Genomic DNA, 6,305 nt, shown 5'->3' on the forward strand with positions numbered 1-6,305 from the left:
AATCCTGTGGCCTCCCCTCCTCCTATCTTCAATTGCTTTGTTATCATTGCGACATCAATTGTAGGGTGAAATTTAGTTGGTGCCCCATTATCAGTAATATCTACACTAGCTTTCTGACAAAGCAGCTGAATCAAGGAACAGTGACCCAAAGCAGCAAAGTCACTGTCAGAGAGAGCCATATCATAAATGTTGTCCTGAAGAAGAATAGGAAGTTCCACCTTCGCCTTGGTCATGATAGTGTGAATCAGGACAACTCTCTTCAGGATGACCTTTGCCTGGTTGGAAAAGGGCATGACATTTGAGATTACAAAGTGAAACCAGACTCTAGCCTCACCATTTAAATGCCTCAACCAAATCAACTTAGGAGCAACCTTATCTTTGGTTAGCTCCCAAGTTTCACCAGGTTTGGCTATAGTCTGCAAAATAGGCTCAACTGCCCCCATCTTGGTCCAGGTTTCAAAGTCTGGGTCACTTCTCCTTGGTGGAATTTCAATTTTCTGCCAGTTCTTCCTGAACTCACAACTGGCATTATTGACATAGTCACAGAACCTTATCTTCAGTAGCTTTTGGATGGTGTGAGCATTGTACTTCACTTTCTTTCCCTTCACCCAGCTAGTGAAGGTCCTCCTGCCTCCTTGATCTCCATTAAACGCATTAGCAAAGAATTCCCTTGCTATGTTAGGGCTGCTATCACCCAATATTTTTCCAAAAGTTGCCCAATCCCTGGTCTTCAGCTGAGACTGAAACTGAGGATATTCATCCTTTTCCAGAACGAATTTTCTTTCTCTCACAAATGGCCTCTTGGAAGTCTTGTCAGTATAAAGTTTCTCATGTTCCTCACTCTTCCAGAAATGAGCATCAAATTGTGGGGTAGGCTCAGCCGCAGTATCGCCTCCTTGATCCACTTGGGCTCGCTTCTTATATCTCTTCTTCCCCTGTGTAGAGGGAGCTGGGTGAGAAGAAGAAGACATTGTGCCTACACAACAAGAGAAAATCAGTCCAAATGTCAAACAATTACATATCATGAATCCAATTCCATAATTTCCAGATTTAGAACTCTTGTAGTGGGGAATTTGGATCAAAACATGTATTAATTTCAACCCACAATGCCCTAATGTAGACCCTCAATTTTGTATGAAACAGGGCCTGGGCGCTAAAACAGTCACACGGAGCGTTTTAGCGTCATGTCCTTAAACGTGTGTAAAAACTGGACGGGCGCTAAAACGTTGCAACCAAACGTTTTAGCGCCAGGCCAATTTTTGGGTCAGGCATTTCCACGAACACCTTGTGTGTGTGTGTGCGCTGGGTATGTTGTGTAAAACAATTTGGAGAACTCTCTCATCCCCAAAATATCAGACAAAGGCAATAGAACCAGTAGAATAATACAAATAAAACTAATATCAACATGCAATCCTAAGAATGATGCAGGAAATCAACATGTGAAATACCCTAGAAAATGCCCCAATAAGTTCTATGATTCAGATATGATATATGATGGAGAGAAAAGAGATGAGAGACATACCGTGATGTTGATGAGAGGATGTGGAGGAAACTATGAAGAATGATGATACCAATGTGAGAGCGTAAACCAGTTGTGGAAAATAGAGGGAAGGAAGAATGTAAAAGAAAAAGAGAGGAGAAACCGTGTTATGTCTAATTAGTGACAGGGCGCTAAAACGTTGGCTGACCAGCGCTTTAGCGTCCTTGTCCAGAGAAAAATGCACACTTTGTGCAGCACAGCGCTAAAACGGTCAGAATTAGCGCTTTAGCGCGGTTGGCCAGAGTGTCTGTTTTGGTGTTATTGGTAAACGCTAAAACGCTCATAGTGAACGTCTTAGCGCGCACAACCAGAGAGTTTCATAATGATGCAACTCTAGGGACGCTAAAACGGTCAGGATTAACGTTTTAGCGCCCAGCACGTAGCAAAAATTTTTCTTTGATTTTTCAAAAAATTTCCCCCTTTACTTCTTCATCTTATGGATATGGTATGAACATGGAATTACATACCTAGTACAGTGGGTTGCCTCCCACTCAGCGCTTGTTTAACGTCACGAGCCTGACGGGTATGATCTATCTTACCTCCAATAAGGCAACTGTCAGTAGTTGCCTATCCACAACATTCCCCACATATAACTTCAACCTTTGGCCATTGACGGTAAATCTCCTGTTTGAATCCAAAGGGCTAATTCCCATAGCCCCATAAGCTTTCATGTCCTTTACCACAAAAGGTCCAGACCATCTAGATTTCAGCTTCCCTGAAAATAGCTTCAACCTGGAATTGAATAGAAGTACTTGATCCCCCACCTTGAAGTCTCTAGGTGTGATCTTCCTATCATGCCATAGCTTTGTCTTTTCCTTATACAAACTGGCACTTTCATAAGCAGACAAACGAAACTCATCCAATTCATCCAGCTGTAATAATCTTTTCTGTCCCGCTGCTTTGGAATCAAAATTCAGATACCTCACAGCCCACAAAGCCTTGTGCTCCCATCCAACTGGCAAATGGCATGCTTTTCCAAACAGCAACTGAAATGGAGACATCCCAATAGGAGTTTTGAAAGCGTTCCTATACGCCCATAAAGTGTCATCAAGTTTCTTGGACCACTGGGTCCTAGCATTCCCAACAGTCTTCTCCAATATTCTCTTCAATTCCCTGTTGGAAATCTCAACCTGACCACAACTCTGTGGGTGGTATGGAGTGCTTATTTTGTGCCTCACTTCATACTTAGCCAAGGCATACTCCACCATCCTATTATCAAAATGAGTGCCCCCATCACTAATGATAGCTCTAGGGACTAAAAATCTTGAAAATATATGCTTCCTCTGAAAAGAAATCACAACTCTGGAATCATAGTCAACTCTTTTATGAACCGCCTATAAAATCCTGTATGACCAAGAAAACTCCTCACACCCTTAACATTAACAGGTGGAGGAAGTTTCTCTATCACAGAAATTTTTTCCCTATCCACTTCAATTCCATTCCTAGACACCTTGTGTCCAAGAACTATACCTTCGGTCACCATAAAGTGACATTTCTCCCAGTTCAAAACCAAATTACAGTCTTGACATCTTTTTAAGACAGAATCTAAGTTTTTCAGACATACATTAAAATCAGACCCAAATACAGAAAAATCATCCATAAATATTTCTATACATTCCTCTACCATATCAGAGAAAATGGAAAGCATGCACCTTTGGAAAGTGGCAGGAGCATTGCATAGACCAAAAGGCATCCTCCGATATGCGAAAATTCCATATGGACATGTAAAAGCAGTCTTCTCCTGATCCTCTGGTGCCACAACTATCTGATTGTACCCTGAATAACCATCCAAGAAACAATAGAAAGCATGTCCTGCCAACTTCTCTAGCATCTGATCCAAGAAAGGAAGTGGAAAATGATCCTTCCTGGTTGCCTTATTCAGCCTCCAGTAATCAATGCACATTCTCCAACCAGTGATTGTCCTTGTGGGAATCAGTTCATTATTTTCATTTTTCACCACAGTCATCCCCCCTTTCTTGGGCACTGTCTGCACAGGACTCACCCAAGCACTGTTTGAAATAGGGTAAATCATCCCAGCATCAAGCAACTTCACAACCTCCTTCCTCACTACCTCCTTTATAGTGGGGTTGAGTCTCCTCTGTGGTTGCCTTACTGGTTTGACCTCTTCTTCCATCAATATTTTATGGGTGCAGAAGGAAGGATTGATACCCTTGAGATCAGAAAATTGCCAACCAATTTCCAACTTATTCTTTTTAAGTACTTCAATCAACTTTCCTTCTTCCTCATCAGACAACATTGCATTAATGATTGCTGGATATGTTTGATCATCCCCAAGGAACACATACTTCAAATGTGAAGGTAATTCTTTAAGTTCTACCTTAAGTGCTCATTTTGGAATGTCATCAATCTTCTTCTCAAGCTCTTCCACTTCTGGCTCTTCTTGGTAATCTTTTGTACCTGTCTCTTCTTCTGATCTCTCTTCCTCAACTGAGAATTCTTCTTCTTTATTCACTTCTTCCACAATCTCCTGTATCACATCCAATCTAAAACAATCCCCCACATCAACAGGGTGCTTGATAGTTTCAAATACATCAATTGTGACTGTTTCCTCATCCACCCTTAGCAACAACTTTCCTTGTTCAACATCTATCAAAGATCTTGCAGTTGCTAAAAAGGGTCTTCCTAACAATAGAGGACTTTCTGAATCCTCTTCCTCCAAGTCAAGAATCACAAAATCCACTGGAAAGATAAACTTGTCTACCTTGACCAAGACATCTTCAACCACACCTTCAGGCCTTTTGATAGATCTATCTGCAAGATGCAGAATAAGATTGGTCTCCTTCAAAGTGTTGATTCCCAAAGCTCTAGATACTGTCAATGGCATCAAGTTTATACTGGCTTCCAAATCGCACAATGCCTTTCCCACCTCCTCATCTCCTATAGCAATAGAGATACTGAAACTTCCAGGATCTTTCATTTTTGTTGGAAGCTTCTTCTGGATTAGGGCACTACACTCTGCTGTTAGGGCCACTGTCTCACCATCAGTTAATTTCCTCTTCTTAGTAAAAAGATCCTTCATGAACTTTGCATAGTGAGGCATATTTTCCAGTGCTTCATAAAATGGTATGTTAATTTGTAAATTTTTGAAGATATCCAGAAATCTTGCATAATGCTGTTTCTGAATCTCTTGCTTCAACCTTGGAGGGTAGGGAACTCTAGCATAGGGAGATAAAATAACTGGCTGTTCTTTCTTGTCAGCCATCTTCTTCTTTTCCCACTTCATCATCTTTTGTGGGGAAGCATTTTTACCAACTTCTACCTCTCCTTCATTCTTATTGTCCTTCCCTTCCTCTTCTTTCTCAATTCCAACTATAACTTCTCTAACAACTACTTCCTTCTCACTTTTCTCATTTCTCATCTTCTCTACTTCATCATCAGAGACTACATCTTCAACCACAACCTCTTCTTCATTCTTTTTATTTTCCACATTCTTTTTCACTGGTTGAAGTACCAACCCACTTCTTGTCATAATTGATTTACAGTGCTCCTTAGGATTCACTATTGTATCACCTGGAAATTTCCCTTGTGGTCTCTCTGATATCTGTCTTGATAATTGACCAATCTGGGTCTCCAAATTTCTGATTGATGCTTCCTGATTTCTGAAAGAAGTTCTGGTCTCCTGCATGAATGCAGTTGTCTCTTCCCTGAATGAATTAGACCCCTGTATATAATCCTGAGTTGTCTTAGATAACTGAGCAAACGCTTTCTCCCATGCAGCAGGATCACTTGACTGCTCCTTCATATGTGGTGGTGGAGGATGTAATGGTGGGTTCAATTGATAGTTGGAACTATAGCTGAATCCTGGGTGTTGATTCTTGTTCTTCCATGGTGGCACATAAACATTCCTTCCCTGATTGTTGTAGTTCCTTTGATTATTCTGATCATACCACACTCCATTCACCTCTGCTTGTTCTGGTGATCCCCCATAATCACACTCCTCTGTCACATGGCCTTTGCCACAGATAGCACATACACTCTTGGTTTCCACAGAAGCTACCTTTTGTGAAGAGAGTTGCTTAATAAGGGTATCCAACTGTTGCTGTTGTTGTCTCTGTGTCTGCATCAGCTGATCATTCCTTGCCAACAGAGCATCATACCCATCCAACCTGATGATTCCTGTCCTTCTGTCAGCCACTGGGGCATTATCAAATTCCTGAGATGCCAATGACTCAAAGATATCCAAGGCTTCTTGAGGAGTCTTGGTAGTCAATGATCCACCAGCAGTGGCATGCACCAAGGTTCTAGTGTTAGTGGTCATTCCTTGCAGGAAGATTGCTGCTTGTTGCCATGCCTCAATTCCATGCTGTGGACATTTCCTCAACAAAGTCTTGAATCTCTCCCAAGCCTCATAAATGGATTCTGACTCTTTCTGCTTAAAGCTTGTAATCTCATCCTTCAACTTGGCCCTCTTGGATGCTGAGAAAAACCTCTGCAAGAACTTGGTTTGCAGATCATCCCAAGTTGTTATACTTCCTTGTGGCAATGATTGCAGCCATCTCCTTGCATCATCCGTCAGTGAATGAGTGAATAGTCTCAACAGAATTGCATCTCTTGTGACACCATTTATCTTCACAGTATCACTCAACAACAGAAAGTTCTCTATGTGCAAGTAAGGGTCCTCTGCACTGGTTCCAGCAAACTGATCCTTCTGCACCAAATGTATCAAAGCAGGCTTCAATTCAAAGTTGTTGGGCTCCACTGTTGGGCGCACAACACTCCCAATTGGAGGAATCACTGCAGGAGT

The 6,305-nt window shown here is 41.6% G+C and overlaps 1 non-coding gene across 1 annotated transcript; it reads left to right on the forward strand.

Moving 5' to 3' along the window:
* Positions 1-5,856: 5,856 nt before the first annotated feature.
* On the forward strand, positions 5,857-5,963 carry LOC133317612 (small nucleolar RNA R71). Its single transcript, XR_009752346.1, has one exon. It is a non-coding gene; the product is annotated as a small nucleolar RNA R71 (small nucleolar RNA).
* Positions 5,964-6,305: the final 342 nt, after the last annotated feature.

This window comes from Gastrolobium bilobum, unplaced genomic scaffold (genome assembly GCF_033153095.1).
Source record: "Gastrolobium bilobum isolate Gb01-03AN ecotype WA unplaced genomic scaffold, APGP_CSIRO_Gbil_v1 utg65599, whole genome shotgun sequence".
Lineage (NCBI taxonomy): Eukaryota > Viridiplantae > Streptophyta > Magnoliopsida > Fabales > Fabaceae > Gastrolobium > Gastrolobium bilobum.